Below are 27,061 nucleotides of genomic sequence, written 5' to 3'. Positions count from 1 at the left end.
TACAAAAAGATCTCCATGCTTATCTTTCCTCTCTGCCACACTTCTTCCAGAGGAGGGAGGGGCTGGTTCACGGTGCATAAATAAGGGCTTACTTGTAACTATGGAGGGAAGAGACCAGGTTCTTGGTTCTACCCATCCTGAGTTTCTGAGAAAGCACTAATTAGTGGCCCTTCTGCTTATGTTTCCCCAAAATGACATTAATAATGACGATCTACAGGTAATATAAGGTCCTTCATAATCACCAAAGAAACAGTACATGTATTCAGGTCGATTTTTATGTTAACTATAAATATACAAATATAGACATATAAGTTTGATTAACTTCATCTGATCATTTTACAACTGTGTTAGTTAACTAGGCCTACGGAAATACTAAAGGAGCTGAGCGTACACTCAACAACAGCAAAAGGATTAATTTTCAAAATTAATTTTCAAACTTGGTTTCACGGAGTGCCAAGGTCTGAATGCACCTCAGACCTGTTGCCATCCCTGAGCTGTAACCACTCTGATGTGTGGATCTGAACAGGGAAGGGACCTAAGAAACTCTCCAGGGTAGATGATGTGTATTTTGTCAACGGTGCCCCTGCTTGCCCAGCCTCCCTGGGAAGGCTCCTGCTGGCCAGGGGGGCGCTAAGGCTACATTCAGCAGTGTTTCCATTTTGTCAACAGGCTTCTTACAAATTACAGTAAGTCCCCTACATATGAACCTTCAAATTGCGAACTTTCAAAGATGCGAACGTGCATTCACATGCCCAGTCACATAAGTTAGTTCACGTGTTTGGCGTACAGTGTCACGTGTGTGCATCCTCTATAAGTGGTTGTGCTTTTGTGTACTTTACTGTACAGTACTGTATAGAGTATAGTAGTACCCTATCTTTATTTCAAGCCCAGGATGTCTGGAAGCAAGCGTAAAAGGAGTGGTGATGTAGCTGGTACAATATCCAGACATCACTGGATTGTTTTTTTCAAGAGGGTGGATAGAATTGAATCCAGCAAGGAACCAGAACCTGTGCCATCAACATCAGGTGTGAGTGAAATTGCAGCTTGCCCTCCGTCTCCTATTGCTGATGATCCTTCAGCTCTACCATCTCCCACCTCCTCTCCCTCCTCTAGTCAGTAACTCTTCTTTCCTGTTCACTCGATGCCAGCCCCTATGTCAGCTGTTGTGCTGTACTACTGTACTTTTCAAGGTACTGTACTGTAAGATTAAAAATGTTTTCTTTATTTTTTGTTTGTTTTTTACATATTATTTGTGTGAAAAGTATTATAAACCTATTACAGTACAGTACTATATAGTCGATTGTGTTAGTTGGTACCTAGGCTCACTTTGTTGGATTTACGAACAAATTGGACTTACAAACGCACCCTCAGAACAGAACTCGTTCGTATGTAGGGGACTTCCTGTATTGCCAGTCACCTGAGCTCCACACTCTTCACCTATTACAGTTTACTTACATCCCTTCCTAATCCATTAACATTTAAACCGCTTTAAAAAATGTAGGTAGCATTTTCTCTTCTTTCAATTTTTTTAAAAACTTCTTTTATTTCCATGGTAATTATAGTTTCTTACTGGAATTTTGAACTGCTTTTGAACTTTCAACTCTTACTGCTATTTCATTTATCAGACCAGAATTAGTTCAAATGACTGCAAAAATTCTTCCAAATCAAGCTTAAATGTGGTAATCACACATCAACAAACGTGATGGCAGAAACAAAATGACGACCTATTGCTGCCAACCGCATCTATCCAGTATGAGCAGGACTGACAGAGATTTCAATAAAATATAATTTGTTTATATATTAAAAATTTTAAGTTGAAAGTAAATACAGAAGTTTCTGTATTTGAGCCACAATGTTTGCAGTGAAAATAAAGAACTCAATATTTATGCCAGTCCCAAAGATACTTTGAAGAAAAAAACGGTGTTTAGAGATGTACTACAGAGCTTAAGGTCAGAGAATTTTAAAAAATGACTCAGTTTCTTATCAAGAAGATGAAAAGAACAGATGAAGCTCTAACCAAATTAGGAAAAGGTACCAGAAAACTAATATAGTCAGTTATTAAACTTGTTGATTAGAAGTGACAATGGTTATACAACTATAAAAAGGACATTAAGGCAATCTGAACTCGAGCTGGAAGAGAGGTGTAAGGTCTGACCTACAGATGTACATTTGGGAATCATCCCTTTGAAATTGGTAATAAAAGCCAGGAATGGAAACAAAATCTTGGGGAACACAGAGCAGGGGTGAGGAATAAGATTTGCTAGCAAAGACATCAGTAAAAACGGTCAACAGAAGCAAGGAAATAAAGTGCCAGTGAAGTCAACGCAAGAAGAACTTAAATAAGTAGGCAGAGGCTAGTAAACTCAAAAGCTTTCTGTCATTCACTCTACCACTGACTGAATGCTAAGCACTGAGGCTGGAGAGTGAATGTGACTAACACCAGAGCAGCTGCTTTGGAGCCTTGGAGCACAAATATCACTGGAGATAAACCAAAGGAGGAGAGAGGGAGGGAACAGATTGATTTGAAAAAATGTAGATTATCACTAAGAAATAATTTGTAGGCCATTTACAGAAATACAATCTATAAGCCCCCCCCCAAATGATTTTACCCTTACTTTTTATGGATTGAGATTATTATGTCATCATGAGGGTCATAAATTATTAATGAGAAGGAGGTTGGTTATTATATATTATCAGATTCTCCCAGTCTTTTTGGTTCCACACAAGAGGGCAACAGAAACAAAGCAGTGAGGCCAAATTTCAGCTTGAACATCTCTGGGAATTTGCATTTAACAAGAAAAGATCATCACTGTAAATATATTTTCCAATTTGTAACAGCTGAGACTCATAAATGGAGATGGTATGGCATATAACAGCTGACAGATTATCAGCATGTGTTGGCAAGAGCCCTTTGGCTATTAAAAGATAATTAAAACTCACTATAATCTTCCAGCTGCTTCATTTAGTCATTTTGTTTTATATGCATGTGATAAGACTCTGATTCATTTGAAATGGACAGCTCCCCTTTATCAGCTTCTTGGGTAAGCTGCTGCGTGATAGTCCCTCATCTGCAAATCTCCTTCCAGCTACAAAATTTATTCAAAGCATCATCCTCTGGCTCTAGCATCAATGGTTCTAGTTACCAAGGAGAATTGGGTTCATCCTTTATCTGGCATAGTTAAAGCAAGCAATAGCCCACCCATATTATGTCATAACAGTCTTCCTAAAAAAAATAGGTATACCAGAGATCAGTTGTTCTGTGTTTTCAATTGAGGAAAAAATAAAGAAAGCAAGTTTCAACTGGATTTCAATTAAACCTGGAAATAGTTTAATGACTGTGAAGACTAGTAGTGCAGGAACCCATTATCACAAGGGACCATGCAACTTTCCATCCTACAGATTAGGAATTTTTTTAAAAAAAGGAGCATGGAGGAAGGCAGTAAAGGACAGCCTTTTTAGTATGCATTGTTTAGAGTCTCTAGCTAAAAGGCACAGAGATGGATTATATAGTATTTCAGACTGTTTCTAAGTGCAGAGTAGAATATTCTGAGAACCATTCTTGCAGTTTTCAATTAAAGATTTTCAACTTAATTTTATGTGCAGTTTTTCTACACAAGGACCAAATAGAGGCGTGTACACTTTTACGGCCAGACTGAATTAGAGAAGGGCTTCAGTGACTGGGAATTATCTGTGCATGATCGTTATAGAGCCACAGCGATAGATCCAGGCCTCCACTTCCATAAAGAAAACAGGGTTTCTCCTTAATTTGATGTTCCAAGAACAGATTGGGCTTTCACATACCTCAAGGCACACGAGATTTTTCTTCTATAAACTTCTTTCTTTTCTATCTTTGCCTGAGTGTCTCCTTCAGAAGTCAGCTGGAGCACCCCCCTTGTCTTGGAAGCCTTCTCTAAGAACTCAGTGTAGACTCTGTGGCTCCCATGGCATCCTGCACTTACACCTATGTTGTACTTTTGCCCTGTACTGTAATTACCTGTGTATGGCCTCCCTCCCCACCACAGCTACAGTGGAAGCTCCTGAAGAGCAGTGCCCTTGTCTTGTCTTGCCCAGTTTATAACAGGTGCTAAATAAACATTGAATAAATAAATGGGGGAATGGATAAGAGAAATGATCTTTTGAGGAAGAAACTGGTAAAATTTACATGGTCCTCATTTTCATAGGGACTGACAACATCCTTTTTCTGAGATTTTGGCAGAAATTAAAAATTGATAGAGAACCATATTGATAAGGAGGCTATCCAGGCAAGAATATTCACAGAAAAGGAAAGGACCTCTTCAAAATAGGCCTCTCAACAATGTCTCCACTATTAGATTTCACACTTGGTTTGGTGTCAGGCCCCATGATCTGATGAAATCTCAACCTTCGAGGATATCTCCTTTGTCCTTACGTTACTATCCTTGGTCACATCTACATAGTTGTCAGTCAAAGAGAGCATGGAAAGTGGCCTGGGCACATTTTTATTAAGTCTCTGGGGTCAAGGGCAAAGGCCTCTCTATTTATGGTTGAGTCAGGCCCAAGAAATCACCAAAAAGTGATACCACTTTTGTTTGAGTTTTAAAATCATTACTAATATTCCAACAGAAAGTAAACAAAGAGCTGGTTTATCTCCACTTATGCAGGCCCTTCCTAAGCTACGATGGCCTTCCTAATCTCCCCTCCTCTCATCAGCATCAGCTCTTTAATCAATGACAAATGTCACCCAATCTCATCAATACTGGCTTTACTCTGCCAAAGAATCTCCAATGGCATCTTAGCATCAGAAGCAAAGTCGACTATTTTTCCTTTTTGGTTTTAAGTAACACAGCTGCTCCACAGACCAATAATAGCTTCCTGGTTTTGTTCTTTTCTATCTTTAAAACATTTTTCAACCACAGGGTCACAGGCACACCAGTGTGAGGTATATGACAAGTAATGTGTTACTTATAAGACTGCCACCACCCTATTTGCCAAGCACTTACATCAGGTATTTTTTGAACATCTCTAGTTCTTACAGCAATCCTCTGAGGTGGGTATTATTACTCCAATTTCTACAAAGAACCCGAGGCACTGTGGAATCAGATAATTTGTCCAAGGTCAAACAGCTAGTCCTGGTAGAGCCCCAATTTTACCCTAGGTCTTTCTAACTCCCCAGCCATTGTTCTTAAGGATTAAATCACACTGTCTTCTGCATAGTTAAAACATACACCTGATTTTAAATATAAATTTGCCTACACTCAAAACCATCACTTTTAATAGCGTCTTTCACACTTGTTTAAGGAAAGAGAAAGGGCGGATTTCCAGCTGGAGTACTAGGAACTGCCCTCCATGCTCCAGCTCCAGTGGCCAACCATGGCCAACGCAGCTTCAGTTGTTGGGACTGGTTTACTCTGGTTTCATTTTTCAGTCCTCCATGTTTTATGGGGATGTTATCAAATCTGAGGCCTAGAGCAGTGTAAACATCCACTTTAGCCTGTTACTACTGAACAAAGATTGAAAACTGACTTCAAAGCATGGCAGACACCTTCCTGAGACCAAGCCTGGACACTGTCCGAAGCCCAGGGCTCCGTTAGCCCCGGAACCACCGACAGCCAGTTGAATCATTCGGGGGCTCTCATGTGTATATTTTGTACCTTGGTTCATGTCCAGATACTAGGACATTTTTCTATCTACATCTGATAATCTAAATTTACTTTATCAATACATTTATAGAAGAATTCATAGGTTTGGTTTTGAGACTCTCCATAGTATAATGTCTTGGTAAACAGGATTTTTCCCCCCCGAAACTAAAGGTATTTCCTGAATAAATGTGGAATCAAGAATTTCCAGGAAGTCTGGTAACTCAAATCAAAGTTAAGACTTCCTCCTCTGAACTCCCAAGTGGAATTCTGTATATTTTTATTAGAGTACATTCCTGATGTAATTATTTAAATTAAAATTTGTCTGCCTTGCAAGTCGCTGTAGGGCAATAATTATGGCTTCTTCATCTTGCAATTTACAGTCTCCAAAGAAGATTCTGTCACACAGTAGGCACTCGAGATACTTGTAAAAGGAATGAACAAAGGGATGGATTCACTAGTATCTAGGTATTTTTTAATTTTGATCTGTGGTTCTCAACCAATGGTGATTTTGCTTCCTTAGGAACACATGGCAATGTCTGAAGACACTCCGGACATTTCAAGTTTTGTTACTCAACGTGGGGGGAGGGCTCTTCTGGTACCTAGAGGGTAGAAACCACAGATGCCTCTTAACATCCTACAATGTACCAGACAGCCCCCATAAAAAAAGACTTATCTGCCCCCAAATGTCAATAGTCCTGGGGTTGAGAAACCCTAAATTAGATACAGAATATCTACAAAAATTCCATAAGCAGACAAGAGACTGCAGAAATAGGCCAGATCTCCTACTAGGAAAAATGCTATGGTGCCCAGTCATATCCCTTACAGAAAATATTCCACAGAAACATAAACCAAATTGGAGCTCGCAGGTGGTCATTTTCATCTCATAGCTCACTCTGTTCTCCCCACATAAGCCTCAGCCAGATAACATCTTCGGACTTTCAGAAGTCAGCGTTTATATGCTGACCCAAAGCCCAGAATAACCCAAAGAACGAGACTTTCATTCAATAACAGTGGCATTATTTTTTATTGTGGGTCATGGCTCATAACATGCAATTCAGCTAAAAGGGAGAGATACGAAACATTTGAGATGACTGGCAGGAGAAAACTCTAAAAATACTCCAGCACAAAAGGGGATTAAAATGTCACAGGAAATTTTTTCCTTGAAAATGGAATGGCTTATGAATGCTTCATTCTTCCCAGAACAGTTAAAACACTGTCTGGGCGGGCTGCACTGCCTGAGTTCGGAAGGCAGGTCGCTTGTCCTTTGTTCCACTGCTCACCCCTAGAAGGCTTTCCCTGGTGAACTTGGCCCATGAGCAGTGAGAAGATAGAGCAGAAGATGCTTCATCTAAGAGAATAATCTGGGTTGAATTTATCCTCCTTTTGGAAATAAAGAGACTGCCTCAAGCTGGGAAGCCAGAGACTGAGCAGAGACGGCCAAGTCTCTCACTGCAGATCACATTTGCCTGGCATTTTAACCATCATCTATTACCTGAAGACTCATTTGTCCAAGGCAGAGTGAAGCCAGCTCTTGCACTGACATGGAATCCAAAGTGATGAATGGGTCCGTCAGAAAGGCTGACTCACAGCCAGACACTCTGCATTGGGTGGCATTAACCAGGTGTCCTGTCTGCTTGGGGTCTGCCTTTGCCAGACTCCCTGTGCTGTTTTCTCTCCAGTTACCAATGAGCACAGGGCCCTAGCATAGCACGATGTGGGTGGCATGGGCCACAGCTGCTGTTTTCAGCTTGTCGCTTGGATGTGATGGGGGCTCTGGGGGCATAATGAGTGTTTCTTTTCTGACAATCTGCAGATGATCCAAACTTTCTGGGATTTAGATTAATTTCCTGTTCGGCATGTTTGCAGGATGAGAAAACAATTATCTCCAAAATTACAAGTAATTAGCTGTTTGCTTGTCATTGTAAGATAAGATCTTACTGCCCTCCCATAACACACCCAGACCACACACACACACACACACACACACACACACACACACACACACACACACACACACACAGAGGGGCATCCTGTGCTCCAGTTTTTCAGTTGTTATTTACAAGTCTCTTTCTGGGAGGTTAGAGCACAACTCCCACCCACACATTAACCTATATAGTCTTAACTAAGCCCATGTGAGCACTGCCCCCATCTCCTGAAGGGTAAAGAAGACATGGGAGCACAATGTCCATCACCAGGATTTAGGCTCATTACGACAGGTGTGGTGCACCTCACACCGTCCAGGGCGTGAGAAAAGTGAGAACAGCCACTTCTGCCTTCACCTTTGCTCTCTCTAGGCAGGTGCCAGGCTGGCTGAAGTACCAACAGCTGGTAAGAACATGGAACTGAGGATCTCAAGATGGGTGTCTAAATTCTGACTCCATCACTGACTGGTTGTGGAATCTTGGGCAAGTCATTAGCTCCTCTGAGGCCCAGTTTCCTCATGTTTATAAGGGGGATTATAAAAATTCCTTGTAAAGCAGGGTTTCCCAGCGGTGGCAGTATTGACATTTTGGGCCAGATAATTCTTTGGTGTGGGAGACTATCCTGTGCACTGCAGAATGTCTAGCAGCATCCCTGGCCTCTGTCTGTTGCGAGCTACTAGCACCCACCCACAGTTGTAATAATCAAAATATCTCCAGATATTGCCAGTTGTCCCTGAAGGGTAAAATTGCCCTTGTTTGAGGACCACTGCTGTGAAAAACAAAGTCCATCTTCTTTAATTTCTTCTTCTTTTTTTCCTTTAAACTATCTTTTTTTTTTTGGCTGCGTTGGGTCTTCGCTGCTGCACGCGGGCTTTCTCTAGTTGCGGTGAGCAGGGGCTACTCTTTGTTGTGGTGCGTGGGCTTCTCATTGCGGTGGCTTCTCTTGTTGCAGAGCACAGGCTCTAGAGCACAGTCTCAGTACTTGTGACGCATGGGCTTAGTTGCTTCACGGAATGTGGGATCTTCCTGGACCAGGGATCAAACCCATGTCCCCTGCATTGGCAGGCAGATTCTTAACCACTGTGCCACCAGGGAAGTTCTTCTTTAATTTCTTAATAAAACAGCACCCAGAAACTTAAATTCTATCCCTAAGGACTCAAGGTAGCAGTAAAAAAAAAAAAAAAAAAAAGGAGCTGTGAGTAAAATGCGAGAACTCAGAGTTCTGTCCGTGGAAAACAGGGTTTGGGATAAAATTGAGAACTGTTTGACTTCACCTGGAGACTCTTCCTTAGCCCTAAACCTTGGAGATTCCGGATTTTGTTCTAATTCTGGGCAAGGAGTATGGGTGGAAGCATATTCTCCTTTGCACAGGGTTATAGGGCTTCAACAAGTTAATGTATGTACAGAACAATGCCTGTAACTACTCATACAATCACAACCGAAGAGTTAGTGCAATGCAGTGTACACAGGAATGTCACTGAGGCACCCTCTGCACACCCGTGGGCAAAAGCTCACTGCATGATGACTCTAGTTGCAGTGCTTCTTCCAGTTGTACAATTCAGAGAAATGAATCAATCAGTCAAAGGCCAGCCACATGCCAGCAAGAATGGCAGAAACCCAGAATTATCCAATGTGAAACATATCTTACCAGAGTTACAAAATATATCTGTGAATTCTTTGGCCCTCCTCCCATCGTGTAGTGGGTCAATGCCCCCTTCCCTTGAGCCTGGGCAGATCTTTATGACTATGTTGACCAATAGAATACAGCAAAAGAGACCCTATACCACCTCCAAGGGTATCATGAAAAGGCAAGCACTTTTGCCTTGCTCACCCTTGCAAGGCAGTCTCCATGCTGTGAGGAAGCCCAAGCCGCCAAATAGAGAGAACACAGGTAGATGCTCCAGCTGGCAGCCTCTGCTGAGGCCCCACATGTCAGGCAGCCAGTCCTGGGAGTGAATGAGGCTTTGGATGATTCCAGGGCCCAGTCACTGAGTCATCCCCAGCCTTCAAGTTATTCCAGCTAAAGTCACAATCACCATGGAGCAGAGACAAGCCATTTCTACGGTATCTTTTCCAAATTCCTGACCCACAGAACCCATGAGCATAATAATGGTTATTTAATGCCACTAAGTTTGGGGTGGTTTGTCACACAGCAACAGTATCATACTTCTGCAAGTTCAACCACTGCTGCTCAATGAATGTATGCACTGGGGAACTTGGGTCTTGTAGGATTAGCTCAGCTGGGGCTTACAACAGAAACAGTCAGAGAATGAGTCTGCCGTTGGGCATGGTGAGGAGCTTAAGGTCAGACATTTTGCCAGTGCTATCTAGAAGTCTATCTTGATACACACAGAAGTTACAGATGTTATGATTTCTCTCATGCCACCCATGTACAGAGCAGCTTGATCAGCAAGAAAGGGAGAACTAGATTTACATATAACTATCAGACAAGAATACTAAGTGTGAACCTTGAAAGAAGGATACTCCCTTGGGAAGCCATGAACCTTCGGGACCTGGTTATTGGGTCAGGAACAGCCTGTCCTAGAGAATAAGCTGGCATTGACCCAGAGTTTGGGCAGTGACCTCTAGTTTTTGCTTCTTGGGAGAGGTCATGGGAATAAGTGTGGCCATGACCTTCTAAGAAGAGAGACTTTGCCTGACTCACCATGACCTTTGCCCATCTTGATGTGTAGAGAAAGCAATCTTGATAGAGAAAGATAAAAGTACACTGGACTTGAGGGAAATAGTGATAAGTTGTTTTCTAAATATGAGTCAAGAGACTAGAGTGTGTTGAGAAAATAGAATGTGTGCTTTAGAGCACAGTAGAAAATTCAGTATCATTTGCACATTATCCGAGTGAGCATACAAACTCTGTCCCCTGGGGGCTCTTTAGGCACCTCATTTAACTGGGATTTAACCTGCAGCTAGATTCAGAATATGAACTACAATTCAGGCAGAGAAGTAAAACTTTATATTAATAGCTCTTATAAAAAAACTATATGAGTATTTTTTATTCAATACCAGTGGGGAGCCTGCCTGAGGCAAATATGTGTGATTTCATACTTCATAAAATATTTAAACAACTTTAAATTACTTCTGGAACAGTTCATATTTGAAATTCTCTTTTTTGATAAAATAATGACTGGCTGCTTAAGAATTTGGTATAAACAACAAGATCGCATGTCCTATAGAGACATTTGTTCATTGGGTTTCTCTACAAATTAATCTCCTGGTTTCAAACTATTTCAGCCAATTGGCCCAATATGACTAGTGTTTTGGTTTATTCACATTTCCAGAATCAGGAACTAAATTTTATTTGTATTTAGGTACATAATACTCTTAGAAAAGCCTTTCTTTGAAAAATGAAATCATCAAGCCAATTTGTAATGTCTAGGGGTTTAAAATTTAAATCTCCTTACCACACATATTAAATTCATTTTATATTAGTATTTAATTTTATTTATTCCTTACCAATAAATTTTTAAAGGGATCATGGCTAAAGCAGAAAGAAAACATGTATAGTTCCATCAAGTAATTTAATTAAAATCCAGGGAAACTTCTGTTGTAAGTTGACCCAGAATTTACTGAGCAAGAATTACTGATAACACAATCACCAGATAGGTGTCTCCAAGTAGAATGAAAATCTCTAGTAGAAGGTACAGTAATAAATTCAAATGAATGAAGAGATAAATTAGTAATTGGGAACATTAAAGTTTTAAAAGAATATAAGTATTTTACCATTCTGAAAAGTTATGGAGCTAAATCCTAGGTTTATCATTTCTTTATTGCCACAGTTAAAATCCTCATCACTCGGGATATTTTTCTGGGTAGTCACTGTAACAACAAAAACTAAACTATAAGGGGGACCCTTGAGCTGTGGAAGAAGATAGACTTAGAGTCAGATAGCCCTGGGTTCAAGTCCTGCTAGTTATTTGGGTTTAACTTGAACAAGTAACTTTAACCCTCTCTAGGCCTCAATTTTTTAGCTTTTAAAATGGGAACACCAACAGTACCTACTATTATGAGGATTAAATGAGACAATCATTTATCACGTTTAGACAGGGCCTGGACAAAACATATGTTCCTTGATTATTACTCTCTCTCTACTTTCATTCTGACCACTTCAAACCCATATTCACTTACTCATCTTTTTAAACTACTGTTTTCATCCAATTACTTCTCTACTCAAATTCCCTCAGTAGCTCCCCATTACCTACCAAAAAATTTTCAACTTCACTGCAGTCTGGCCTCAGACTCCTTTTTCAACCTTATCATCTCACTTCCTACACCAGATTTGGAGTACATTCTTTTTTTTTTTTTTTAATTAAAATATAGTTGATTTACAATGTTGTGTGCAGCTTCTGGTGTGCAGCAAAGTGATTTAGTTATACGTATATATATATTTTTTTCATATTCTTTTACATTATGGTTTATTACAAGATATTGAATATAGCTCCCTGTGCAATACAGTAGGATGGACTACATTCTTAATTACTTAAATTATACTTTTCAATTCATTCTGTTGTCCTACTTAGAATAAGTTCCTCTGACTTTTGCCCAGTGGAAACACAGTCACTTTCCATAGCTCAGGCCCAAGAACCTTTTTTCCTTACCTTACTGCCCTGCTGACAATGCACTCTTCTTATGAATACCTATGTTTTGATAATCCGTTAGTCATCGAACCATGCACTCTCTTGAACTGCTGGTATTAATGATAGTTTATATGTCTTACCTCACTTAATTGTAATCTCCTTGAGGGCAGTGATCATGTTTTATACAATTTTCCATCCTACTCAACAGCAGCAAAGATCTTGCAATCGACTTTGAACAATTATTTGTTGAAATATTGACTAGGTTAGATTCTCCACTAGTGTAACTGATGCAGAAGAGGCGATATTCATTCCTAAAATGTGGCCTTTCTTAAATATTTGTGTTAATTATTGCTAAGTTACTAAAGTTGATTTCATGAGAAATTCACCACCATCCTAATCCTTCCGGGGGAGCACAAATGCTAGTGTAGCAGTGTTAGCAGAGAGGTAAGCTCTCTGTAAATGATGTGCCCTGACTTTTTGAGAACAGAGGAGATCAGCAATGCACTTTTCACCAGAGGGAGAGCGTTCCATGCTCTTGGATGACGGGATATGAGTTATTCAGATTCTAAGGAAGACACATGGTGAAATGATGGGGCAAAAATGGATGAAGTCTTAACTCCGGGATTCCCCGACAGTTAGTAAGAATCACCCCCAGTAATACCAGGCATGGATGCCTTCTGCTAAAAGACTGGAAGCTGAAGCAATGAAACACCAAAACATGAGAACAACAACAAAATAATAGCTAAAGCCAGAACCAGACTCTGGCCATTGTGCCTCCACTCCCCCTGCACGGATGCCATCCCCGCACCTTTAACACTCTGTGGCATGTGTTTAAAGCCCCCATTAAACAGTGGTGTGGATTTTGTTTTAATGTGTTGTTATATCATAACACCTGCACTTGGCACAGAGTAGGTATTCAAGAAGTGACTTTGTGAGTGAGTAAGTGAATGAATGACTGTGTCTCTTCATGCAAAAATGGAAAGACAATGAATGAATGCACTTCATTTTCTGTAAGCTGGCTGAGTGGGTTACAACAAAGTTAAGATTCAATGTTTCGAGTTTATCAAAACTTAGTAAAAACAGAAGACTTAAAAGACTGTCTTTGAAAAGAAGCCAAGGGGATTCTAGGCTTTAAAGATATCTTTTTCTGCTCCTTGTGCTGTCTGTTTGCTTCTAGGCTTTAGAGCAGGCTGCACACTTGAGGGTGGGGTGAAGGCGGAATAATGTACTTCCTCTGGGCTTATCTCACATCTTATGAGAGTAGTTCAGAGGATGTGTGATTAGGTCCCAACTGACTGCACTGCTAAGGCAGATGTGCTTCATTTGGGGAAGTTAGACTTGAAATATTAAGAGTTAGATATGTTTCCATCAACTTCCTGCCAGAGTTAAGGTTCATATTCTGGACTTACGGGGTAGTCTAATGAGTAACTTTTAAGCCTAAAGAGTAATTTTTAAGGACTAAAAATACTTTCTATTATACTCAGAGTTTGACAGTTATCTGCTTTCAGAGGTAAATTCCATTTGATTAGGAAAATCCTTGTTTAAAATTGCACAGTTTCCTAGCTGCACTAGTTATACACTTTCTTCTCTGAGGAAACTTGAGACATTCTAATTTCAGATCCACTACAATAGGGCCCTTCCTTAGCTTCCACTTTATTATTTATCCAAAGTTGGGTATTTTTTATCTTCTCCGCAAGGAGTTAGTCCACAGTGTAATGGACCATGTTGCTGGTTATTAGTGTCCTTTCTGTTTCCTTTTCAGATGAACGTATGTTGAGCCCTGAGTAAGTGCTTGGTTCTGCAATAAATACTTTGCATGTGTGACAACACTTCATTCCAGGCCGTGGACATTATTATTTTTCTTCCCACTTTAAATGAGGAAACAGGCTTACAAAGTTCATAGAACTTGCTCAAGATCACACAGCCAATCCACGCTGGAATTAGGATTTGAACCCCGGTCCAGAGAACACCAAAGCCCATGTTTTCATTCAATGCACATTGCATCTGCAAACTACAAGTTTTAGAAAATGCACAGCCTCCCAAAGCCAAAGGAAAGTTGTCTGAGAGAGTCTTTCTCTCATAAATCAAGGCTCTGAAGACTTCCTAAGTCTTGTTTCACCCTTAATGAATAATGGACATTTTCGTTGCTTTCAAGTGTTGGCTATGGTAAATTATTCATTAAGGGTGAAACAAAATTCATTAGCTGAGTAAAAAATACAAAGTAAAATTATCGACACCTCAGAATAGCAGAAAAATAAGAGGGAAAAGTGGAGTTTAAAATGAGCCTAATTAATTACATATTTTATCAAATACATAAAAAGAAAATACAAAATAAAGGTAAGAATTAGGATACTTTGTCTATTTGGGAACCAACTAAAAACAAAACAAGACCACAGAGTGGCACATTATTCCCATATCCATGAGGGGTGATATAAATTATTATTCAAGGAAGAGAAGCAAATGTGGTGATGTTTTGTGTCCAACTGAGGACTAAAGAGCTGGGGCTTGCTTTGTATGGCTCCTGTGTTCAGGCCCAGAGGTCCCTAACAGGTACCCTGACATCACTTAGCCATGACAGAACTGAGGATGACACCTTCTATCTGAATTAATTTCACATCGATTCTTTTTTCTTTTGATAATATCACTGAATAGCAGGAGCTGGTATTATTCCCATTTGATAGATGAAGAAACTGAGGCACCAAGAGGTTAAATAAAAGCATACATGGTCACCAGGTTACATGGTCACCTCGATGACCTCAGGGTAATCTAGGACACAAAGGTGTCCTAGAACCAGGCCTCCTGCCTTCCAGTCCCCCAAGCTTGGTTTCTCTTTCCACTGGAAACATCATTATTCTACTTAAGACTCACATTGGCCCTTTGTGTTCAAGATTCATTTCCCCTGCAAAGTTTTACAGCTGCACGTAATTCATGTGTCTGGTTGTTTTATCCATGATTTAGGCTGCTTGTATTGAAGAAGCAGCACCATATATACTATGAGTTATCTCTTTAAAAACCCAATTATTTGGGAAAAGCTCAAATCCCAATCAACTACCAAAGAATTAACCTTTTCTCCTTAAAAACTCCCTTCCCTGAGCACTCACACAAGCACAGTCAGTTCATCAATCTCTTTATGTAAATAGTCATGCAACAAGGGAGGAGGTCTGTTTATTATTTTCGATCCTGTTTTTGCTTCTGGCAAAATTGCACAAACAGCAGAAGTTGGCAGAACATTGATATTTTCTTCTGACTGACTACTGTTCTCCAGCTACAAGTGCAGTACAAGGGCAGAGCACAACTGCGACTATTCTGGTCTGCAGGCCTCAGCCGTGACTGAGGTCAAAACTGCAAAATCTGGGAAAAAAAAAAAAGCTCCATCCAGGGCTTCTCTCCGCAAATGGAGACCCTGGCTTAACACATGCTTTCCCCCATTCTGAGGGTTGTCTTTTGGTCTTGTTTATGGTTTCCTTTGCTGTGCAAAAGCTTTTAAGTTTCATTAGGTCCCATTTGTTTATTTGTGTTCTTATTTCCATTTCTCTGGGAGCTGGGTCAAAAAGAATCTTGCTGTGATGTATGTCATAGAGTGTTCTGCCTATGTTTTCCTCTAAGAGTTTGATAGTGTCTGCCCTTACACTTAGGTCTTTAATCCATTTTGAGTTTATTTTTGTGCATGGTGTCAGGGAGTGTTCTAATTTCATACTTTTACATGTACCTGTCCAATTTTCCCAGCACCACTTATTGAAGAGGCTGTCTTTTCTCCACTGTATATGCTTGCCTCCTTTATCAAACATAAGGTGACCATATGTGTGTGGGTTTATCTCTGGGCTTTCTATCCTGTTCCATTGATCTATATTTCTGTTTTTGTGCCAGTACCAAACTGTCTTGATTACTGAAGCTTTGTAATATAGTCTGAAGTCGGGGAGCCTGATTCCCCTAGCTCCATTTTTCGTTCTCAAGATTGCTTTGGCTATTCGGGGTCTTTTGTGTTTCCATACAAATTGTGAAATTTTTTGTTCTAGTTCTGTGAAAAATGCCAGTGGTAGTTTGATAGGGATTGCATTGAATCTGAAAATATTTGCAAATGAAGCAACTGACAAAGGATTAATCTCCAAGATTTACAAGCAGCTCATGCAGCTCAATAACAAAAAAACGAACAACCCAATCCAAAAATGGGCAGAAGACCTAAATAGACATTTCTCCAAAGAAGATATATAGATGGCCTACAGACACATGAAAGAATGCTCAACATCATTAATCATTAGAGAAATGCAAATCAAAACTACAATGAGATATCATCTCACACCGGTCAGAATGGCCATCATCAAAAAATCTAGAAACAATAAATGCTGGAGAGGATGTGGAGGAAAGGGAACACTCTTGCACTGTTGGTGGGAATGTAAATTGATACAGCCACTATGGAGAACAGTATGGAGGTTCCTTAAAAAACTACAAATAGAACTACCATACGACCCAGCAATCCCAATACTGGGCATATACCCTGAGAAAACCATAGGTCAAAAAGAGTCATGTACCAAAATGTTCATTGCAGCTCTATTTACAATAGCCAGGACATGGAAGCAACCTAAATGTCCATCGACAGATGAATGGATAAAGAAGATGTGGCACATATATACAATGGAATATTACTCAGCCATAAAAAGAAATGAAATGGAGGTATTTGTAATGAGGTGGATGGAGTTAGAGTCTGTCATACAGAGTGAAGTAACTCAGAAAGAGAAAAACAAATACAGTATGCTAACACATATATACGGAATCTAAGGGAAAAAAAAAAAAAAAAAAGGCCATGAAGAACCTAGTGGCAAGACGGAATAAAGACACAGACCTACTAGAGAATGGACTTGAGGATATGGGGAGGGGGTGGGGTGAGATGTGACAGGGTAAGAGAGTGTCATGGACATATATACACTACCAAATGTAAAATAGATAACTAGTGGGAAGCAGCCGCATAGCACAGGGAGATCAGCTGGGTGCTTTGTGACCACCTAGAGGGGTGGGATGGGGAGGGTGGGAGGGAGGGAGATGCAAGAGGGAAGAGAAATGGGAACATATTGTATATGTATAACTGATTCACTTTGTTATAAAGCAGAAGCTAACACACCATTGTAAGGCAATTATACTTCAATAAAGATGTTTAAAAAAAAACAAAAAAAAAACAAAAAAAACACATGCTTTCCTTCCACTATAGAACTGATGAGTTCAAGATCCAGAGTCCAGAGAACACCACAGGTCTGACCTAATTCCCATCTCAATTCTCACTTGCAAAGGCCCACGGTGAAGATCACAGGAGCCGCTGAGCTCCAGGGCCCTAAGAGCCCTGGGGAAACCGGACGGAGTATGGACATTGACCCCCAACACCTTCTAGGAAGAAGGGCGGCATTTTGCAGGGTCGGAAGTAGAGAAAGGAGGTTGGGGGTGGAGGAATTCGTTCTTTCCCTCTGTTATGCTTATTCCTACCTAACCTTGCTAGACTCCTTACCAAAGGCCAAATGCTGCTGCCGTGTTGTTTACTTTGGACAGAGCGCCCTTGATGAAGAGTAGCCAACCCTCAAGAGAGGGGTGGGAGGGTAGTTAGTATATAGGATGATCACGAGGAATTGCTGCTGGTTTTGGAGGTAAAGTCCTCCAATAACTTGAGGGACTGGTGGGGGAGAAGGCGGAGGGCTGAGAAGGTCCAAAGTGATGAAAAAAAACAAAACACCCTGCTTGGATTCGAGGTAGACATGCTTACATAATTATGAGGGTGCTGGTGTTGTCAGTGGTAAGTTGACATAGGCTTCTGAAACACAGACTTGAGTTCAAAGTCCAGCTCTGCCACCTACTTGCTGGAGGACTTTGGGAAAGTTATTTAACATTCTGAGTCTTTGTTTACTCATCTGGAAAATGAACATCATAAGGCCTTGAGTGTTAGGCCTTACTATGTTTATTTTCCAGATGAGTAAATTTAACTCTCAAGTCTTCATGAAAATTAAATAAAAAAGCAATAAATGCAATGCCAAAAACAGTCCCTGGTACATAATAGGGAGCCCCCAATAAGAGCAGGTATAAGTATACTGTCAGTGTTTTAAAAATCTTGTAAACTTTTCAAGAGCTAAAATTTGTGGCATAAAATTTATCAAAAGTCAGATCATCAACCCCAGACCCAAATATTTGATCTAAATGCACAGAAATGTTGATACATTATTTTGCCTCTCCATGACAAACCCCAACTTTCACTCTTCTTTTCACTTGGGTGACCCAGTGGAAAAGTTCTGCCCCAGTCCAGGAGGTATGGCTCACCTGTACCTCTGGACACAGCTGCATAGACTCCAGCAGCCAGGAGGAAGCATGACTGACAGTTAAGAGCTGAAAAGAACCTGTCTCAATTCCACGTCATTCCTGCCTTACAGAACAAAGCACCAGGCTTCACAGAACAGAAGCTACAGTGTCCAGGGCCAGTTCTGCTAAAGTGACCAGTGACCAACGATGGGAGATGGACACAAAAGTGAGAGGAGAAGCCTCACGTGAAACAGAAATAGAATGGCTCCATCAGAAACTGAACTGTAAAGCTGGAGGTGAGGAAGTAATTTTACTCTACGTGGAAGGGGGAAAGGAAAAAGTTGGACTCTGAAACCATCTCTACTCTACCAGTTAGTTAATGTTTGACAACCGTATTGCTCACTGCCAAGTTTCCTTATTCGATCAAGTGAGCCTATACTTATCTATAGAGTCCACTCAGGGAAATGTACTTTTCCATACAGCAAAACCAAGTGAAAATCTACTGCCAAAGGAACAACTTAGGGAAAGGAGACTAGAAACGTCTCAAAGTAGGAAAGCTTGCATATGCATTTGTCAGGTCTCTGAAAGATTCTAGGGAACACAGCTTCCTAATCCAAGATGATCAGTACTATCTTACACTCATATTCAAACAGATAATCCATATGGAGTTGCTCCACAAAATGTCACACATTCTACCAGTGAAGGCATTACCGTTATAATAGCTTTTCAGGGTTTCCAGGATGCCATACGCAGACATCAAATATTTTATCCTATAAAACAAGGCTTTTACTAAGTTCAAGATTAACATTTATGTTATGATATAAAAAGACTGGACTAACTAATGTTTCTACTCTTTGTTGGTTGGGGGGCACCAAAATGGAGGAGGACCTAAGACTACATATATTCCATAAATAAAGGAAGCAAAAGAATCCACGTTGATTTAGTCCATTCAACTCGAAGGACAAATTTCAACAAATGTTAATTTCATATCCATATGCAGTCGTTCACAGCGGAGGAATTCAACAATATGAAGAATATTCTTGAATGAAAAGGAATGAAATCCTTAGAGGAAATGGGCAATGAAAGCTTCTTAAATAATTTGCTTGAATTAGTTCGAGAAACAGAGAGCTTAGTTTTTAAATTGCCAACTGATCATTACAAAGTTTATCTACATTTTACAGCATTTCTTTTCTATGAACTCCTCTAAGCAAAGACCACTGTAATACTGGAAAGTTTCTACAAAATTAAGAAAAATCTCAAAGTTAAGTTCTCAGTTTAGAAAAATCACAACATGTTGAGAGGGGAACTCAGACATTATAGATAAAAACCATCAGATATATAGACATAACCCTCTATTACTGGCTAATGAGGCTTGTCTAGGGCCTTGCTCCCACCCTCACACACTGATAGCCTCCCTGGCCTTTCACTCCAGCCTACTGAGAGCACAGCCCCTTTTCCTCCAGCACTGCTGCCCTCTCTCAGCTTTACAGTTTACCAGCAAGTCATTCCCAGAGCCGGGAACATTTCCTGCCTATTTTATTGGCAGAAGGTGGGGGTCAACAGACTTTGCTATTTATCTTTATGAGTTGAAATGTGGCCTAAACCCATCACTTTAGGTCAGTTCAGAGCAACTAAGAATAACTGCTGTGCCCACGAAACCACACTTGGGAATGACAATGGTTTTCATTACAGCTTAAGATAAAAAACAAAAGAACAACAGCAACAGCAAAAAACCCCACCTTTTGTTTCAGGTTTTGTGGTGGATACTTTTTGAGGACACAGGAAATGTGGCGAGAGGTATGCCTGCCTTAGTAAACTTGGTATATAGTACATAATTTACTCTTCGTTTGCTGATACAATACCTTGAAGGGCCCTATGTACATGGATGTTTGTTTAATATAAATATTGATATATTTTCTTAAATTGAGCACTTAGTATGTGCCAGGCACTGTGTTCTGTGTTTAACTGTATTCTCTCATTTATTGCAATAACTATGAGATAGTGGCTATTACTAGCTCCTTTTTGCCCGCAGAAGAAATGAAGCTTAGAAATGTTAAGTAACTTGGCCAAGGTCACTCTGCTAGGGAGAAATAGAGCTGAAGTTTAAACTCAAGCTGCATGACTCCAAAGGCCTCCAATTGTTTCAGTAGTAGGTGTAGAAAGTTTAAAGTTTAGGTTAAATGAACAGTGTCCCTAGGACATTCTTGATGCCACGATCAAGAGCAGAAAGTGTTTCTTGAAATTCAATCAACATGTTTCAATTACTTGCCCCGAAGAATACAGATTTCATCATCCCATCAACAGAATAACTCCTGGAAGATTGTCCTAGAAGAAGGCAAGAAACAAATGCCCATCTCTCTAATGCTTTGTGCTACATTTCATGAACTGTTCCAAGCAATTCCAACGGATTGGCTGTCCTGGCCAGTATAATACATAAGAATTCAAATGTGGAATTACATCACACTCAGTATTGGGACCAACAGATAATAAACTCACTCACTGAAATTCTTTTGCGGTCTTCTTCAAGATATCCTGCAAGACTGATTTCCCTTCTTTCTGGCCAAGTTTTTTTCCCCTCCTTCTTCTAGGAAGCCAGTAATAAAAACAGTTAAGCAGCTTTATCTGCCTTAGACCTTCCTCCTAAAAGCACAGCAGAGAGAAAGGAATACTAATAGTGAAAATAGGAAAGTGCAGGGAAAGGGTGGTAGCAGACTCTCCTATCCAAAGAGATCAATGTAGTAGTGAAGGCGATTTGATTAGTAAGAAATTATTATACACAACATATGGTCCTCCAAGTTGTACCTTGCAACGGATTTCATTCTCTATTTTGAGAAATGCATTTAGCAGGAAATGTATTGTGTCCTTCAAAGCATTCCGGAGAGATTTAAATTCCTCTACTAAGAACTCTAGTCTTATTTAGGTGAGAATGGTTGGAATATCATTGTCATTGGAATTGTAAATCCTTATTTCTTACAGTAATTTTAAATATTATAAATAATTTGGAGGTAGTAAAACCTTCAGAGGAAAATATGATTTTATGACTATCGAATTTTTTTCCAGTGTGTCATTTGGTGAATACAAATGCACGTGAAATGCTACTGTTCACTTATAGAGATTGACTACTAATCCAAGGTTCTTGTCATCCATATGCATGATATTCAAAATTACCACGAAGAGGAGACTTGGAATGCAGGAAGAGAATGCCTTCTTCAGCTCAAAATACTGATATGTAAATTAGTTACTTGGTGACTGCTGAGTCCCTTTACAATCTCCACTCTCTCCTCTACACTGTTTCACCCTAGTGTTTTATCAGAATGTTAGAGACAAGGCAATGCAAATCATTGGTATTTTAATCAGCTCTGCCTCTGTCAGACCTTTAAAATTATCAGGATTCCTATGGCTTGTGAGGGAAGTCATTTGAGAGTCTAGCCAGACATTTCGGATTTATTTCTATTGATTTCCTTTTTCTAACAGCATCAGCATGTTCTGTAATTTTAAGTTATTTTCCAACCATTCCATTTAAATTCCTTTTGATCCTAAGCTTCTCTAAAAAAGAGAATTCATGTCTTTTCAAACAACAGTGTATAAATTTTCATAGTAATCTGTGTCTGCCCTGCCCTAGACTGCACCATTCTACAGTGATTGCTCTGGCCCTGTGTGACTTTACAACATGGGGATTTGGGCTACACGGTATGGCTAATTCTCCATGCATTCTGTTGCAGCTTTTTGATATTCTGTGGATTTCTCTCAAAAAGCATCAGTCATAATGCAAATGCTAACTTATCTCTTTGCCAGCAGGAGGAAAAATACCTTAAGAATATTTGCAGTCTTTATGGGAAACTTGGTAAGTTGCTTATACAACTAGACCAAACAGATTTTACTAATAAAAATGACCTATTATCTATCAGTTCACTTTATTCCGTCGTTCTGAGGGAGACTTTATGTAACCAAGGATACGTTTGGCCCTTCAAGTCAGAAACTGACTCTGAGCCACCCATCAAAGTTTGAGCTTCCAGGAGTCCACCTCTCCCATCACCTATAGCCAGGGAGAATTTGAGATTCCTAAAGAGTTTCCTGTTTCTTTCCTATGGGGCTGTGACTCCACTTTCCAGCAGTAATGGAATATTCTGAATTAGCTGCTGTAACTTCCGACCCCTTTGGAACTCAACTAGGACTTTGGCTTTATCGTAGATCCAGAGCTAAAAAGTAATCACTTCTTTCTCCTGGCCCAGCAGTACCTATCTTGTAGGGTTACTTGAAGATTGTTTGTATTCTTTTTATTATAGTGATTAACTCTGCCCATATACCTACTCCTTCAGTTTTCTGATGGGCAAATGTGCAGGGGACACTTAATCAGGTTAGGATCTTCCTTTGGTTGTTAATTTTCATAAAAGATATCCATCCTGCCTTAACCCAGTTGATTTTTAAAGTATATGGAGCTGGCCTTATTTGAAAACAGAATACTTGCAATGCTACTTTATAAGATACAATCTCAAATTATCAATTCATTCAAGAAATATGTTCAAAGAGAATTATCTGAATGGACCACCAGCCCTCCACTTTCCTAAACCAGACTTTCCAAAATGTGTTCCCCAGGGAACATTGATTTTACATGATGTCACTTCCTGGTATCCAGTATAAAATGGTTTCATGATGAAATATGGAAATATGCCAGTTTAAACAAAGTTAAATTACTTTCTGCAGGATTTCTCTGAGCCTTTCATAAATGTGAATTTCCAAGAAGGGAAGGAGGATGCAGTATTTCCCCAAATTACTTAACCACAGACATATTTTCCTCCTGCCTATCTATCTATCTATCTATCTATCTATCTATCTATCTATCCATCCATCCATCCATGTAACTAGAGTTCTGAGAATGAGACATAGAGAAATTGTCTCTAGACAGTTTCTATGCTATTTCTAGATTACGCCAGAGAATCACAGGATTACCTACAGAACCTCCTTGTTTTGATCCGTCCACCCCATCCTCGAATATTTTTACTGAATTATAATTTGTTGTTATGCCCCCACTTCCACTGCAGGATGCTATAAGAGATTTGCTATTGATTTCACTATAGGAATGTTTAAAAGCACCATCCACTATGGTTTGTAGTCTCTTTATGGGATTTTTTATGAGAAACTGCTCTTGTATATCAAGTCCTTAGGAGAAAATTCTCCTAAATATCAAGTCCCAGGGAAAGTTGTGCTGGTATGTTTTTACCTTATGGACATGGCAAATCTTCCCTGATCACGTTTTCCTCTTTTCTTAGATTAGGAAGGCTCAAGCTAAATCTGCAGCCTGCTTTTAATAATTATTCAGGGCCTTACATTGTAAATTTTTATATAATATCTCTTCCTAGTTTTATCTTATTAATTGACCTACATTTTTCTTTTCACCAGATTTATCTTTTTTTAACTGAGTTGTATCTTCTTCTCTAAACTACCTCAAATCCTTTAGGTAATGAGGTAGAATGTAAATTAATACATAATGTCTTTACCCACACCAAAATCATATTCAGATTGCCCGAGGAGACAGAAAATGATTATTACGTGATCCTCATTTCATTCAAATATCTGGTGTGCAAAATGCATGGTTGTCTTCTTATGTCTTCTTCCCTAGTCTCAGCACCTCGTTCTCATAGCTAATGAAATGTAGAGACAGAGCACATCCCTCTTAATGATATGTTTCACTAGATTTCCATTTATTTTCCTTTATACAGGAAGTTTACTAAAACCCACTTGTCATTTTCTCTCTTTCTAAATTTGTCTGGGCCATCAACTGATATTGCTCAGACCACTAGTGGTGATTTTTTTTTCTAACTTGTGCCTCTAAATCGGCCATGATTAGGTTGTTAGGGAAATGGGGAATCCTGTTTTATAAAAGTTGACCAGTGTCCCAAATTTACTAAGAATTAAAGCACTGATTATAGTGGGGGGAGGAAGATATGAGAAAAAAATGAATCTCTATTCACTTAAACTAATGTCACAAAATCCAGATTTGGCAATTGCCTGCATCTGGGATGGGTGTTTATAAATTCAGAACTAATAAAAGCCGTGAAGTGCAGCTATGAAAGTTAAACTCTCAAGTTTTATATGTGTATAAGCATATTGCTCTTTGCTAATTTCTTTCTAGTACTTATTTCTTGTCTGCTCATATTTTTACTATGTGATGATTTTTAAAATGTTATTCAAAGTTAGTTGACTTAATTCACTTAACAGATTTTCCTGTAACTTCTGGTTAAACAGTATCCTTTGTGTATAGTGATGTACTTTGTGTACAGTCACCAGCACTGAATAGAAAGAGGCTCTGATTCATGAAATGTGAATTTGACAGTTTTTTTTTTTTTTTTAAAGAACTTGAGCAACACATGACTGATGCATGCTTACCCTGTTTTTGTGTTCCATCTGTCTTTCTGCCACTGTATTCATCCTCCATTTCTGAACGTAGCTGAGAAAGAGAATGCTAAGCATAGAGAAAGGGCAATTCCAAAAGAACAAAAGGTTGTCTAATTTTGGCTGATGCTACCCAGTTGGTGGAGGTCTCCTACACCAGGGATGAGAAATGCCACCACTTAGGTTGGGCAAATCCCCAAGATATCGTTTGACTTGATGGAGGAATGAGAGAGAATACATCACTAATGCCCAGTTCCATTCCCTGCGAACATAAAAAAGCAGTTTACTCCACTCTAGTTGAGTTCAACTCAAGTGCTATCTCTAAAAAGAGTGTCAGGTAAAAAGTCAATGAATGTGCAAGATCAATTTTCACTAATTCTCCTAGTAGTGAAATTTCCACATTTTGCATTTACTATCAAGAAAAGAGGTCTTTTGTGAGCTTGGGGATCCACCTACATTAACACTCTCGGATCCCTACGGTCCTTGCAATAGGCCAGGCATTGCAATAACTCCATTTTACAGTCCAGGACTCCTGATAAAGAAAGGTTTTTACAGGTCTCTTTATAAATATAGGTTGTACTGACATTTAAATAGTCCACAAGACCGGACATCCTAACATTCTTATTAAATGGATAACGAGAGCACTAACCAGGTATCAAAGAAGTATGTCCGGGTAGATGTTGAATGACATAATAAGGAAAATGTAAATAAGAATCATCTTTCTCTTAAAGTAATAACCTGTGATCACAGAATCCTAGAATTTTAGAGATGATGGGAACTTCACATTTATTTAATCCAACCTCTTTGTTTTATGGAAGAAGAAAAGAATGCCCAGAGAAGTTGTGACTTGCCCCAGATCACACAATTAATTAGCATCAGAAGTAGAACTAAAATCTGATTTCCATCTTACCATTTCCTTGACAAGATGTAGAAAAATTATAAGCCATTGATTTATTCCACATTAGACAGCTGCTCTGTTTTCTTTTTGGCTTCTGTTACTTTAGGTTTAAATTTCCCTGCTTTACACACTCTTGTTCAAGGAGTTATTGAGTCAACTACAGAAAGACCTTGGGAACCATAGTCATACCATCTCATTTTCTCATCAAGAAATGAAGGCTCAGTGAAGTTCTGAAACTTGCCTGGTAAAAGAATGAGAGAGTTTCTAAATAGAGCCTGCATCCCTGTCCCTTTTTTTCTATAGTTCAATGGACTTTATTGCAGTCTGGTCCATATCATGCTGTTTAAAGCATTACAATATTTTTTAAGTTTAAAAGTATGATGAATTCTTTCACAAAGAAAGTAATCACATTTACACATTTGCTTAAATTTGGATTTTCCGAGTAACATGTGTGTGTATAGACTTTAAGCATGATGCACATGTAGCCAATAAATCGTAACCATCTAATGACATAAGATCCCAATTCACCCCTTCCATGGCCTAACATACTCTTCCTCCACCTCCTCAGCAACATCCCTCTTGTCCATTCCAAGAGCCTGCTGGTAAGGGAAATAAGGACCGTTACTATTTTCATTCTCTCTCCCTATAACAATTTCCCCATTGATTCAGCAAGATTGTGGGGCAAGGATCATGGGCAGTATGACTTGTGTGATAAGCTTTCACTCTGCAAAACACCCTATTTTAAACATCACTTCTCTTTTTCACTGGACTTAAAACTCCAGAACTAAGAAGATGGCTAGAGAAATGATGAATGTATATTTTGGAGCATACCCTAAGAGAAGCAAGTTCAGATTCATCCTGGGTTTGAGCAACTAATTCTGATCCTATGTATCATCAAAGATTCCTTTATTTCTCTTCCCTGTTTTTCCCTCTCATGAGTGGATCTGCTGTTGAATCATGTCTATGCCATTCAACGATTATCTCACTGTAATGAGGTCATTGGGGAGCAATTTACTCTTGTTTGCACTGTTCCCAACAGCCACGAAAGACTATAAGTGTTGACCCCCAAATTATATTAATATAATGCTAAATCTTCCTTGAAAGATGTATAGCAGAGTAAACAATCTTAATGATGTGGCTGTCATTTCAAGATACCAATATGTGAGTTACAAAAAATATTGGTGTTATTAATTTAATATGCACTTGATAAACTTTAATTGAATGATTATGGGCCATTAGTATAATAACCTGACATTGTATACTATTGGGTACTAACTGCTCAAGGAAGGTAAAACACATAGCAGTTTGCTTCCACTAGAGAAATAAGACCTGACCAGAAATCTCACAGTGATTCTGTAACATGGT

The 27,061-nt window shown here is 39.4% G+C and overlaps 1 protein-coding gene across 7 annotated transcripts in view; it reads right to left on the bottom strand.

Moving 5' to 3' along the window:
• STARD13 (StAR related lipid transfer domain containing 13) overlaps positions 1–27,061 on the bottom strand; it is a 383,589-nt gene that overhangs the window by 143,720 nt on the left and 212,808 nt on the right. The window lies entirely within an intron of this gene.

This window comes from Balaenoptera physalus (genome assembly GCF_965194825.1).
Source record: "Balaenoptera physalus genome assembly, chromosome: 18".
NCBI lineage: Eukaryota > Metazoa > Chordata > Mammalia > Artiodactyla > Balaenopteridae > Balaenoptera > Balaenoptera physalus.
The sequence above is the reverse complement of the archived record's forward strand: the minus strand, read 5'-3'. Positions and strand labels throughout refer to the sequence as shown.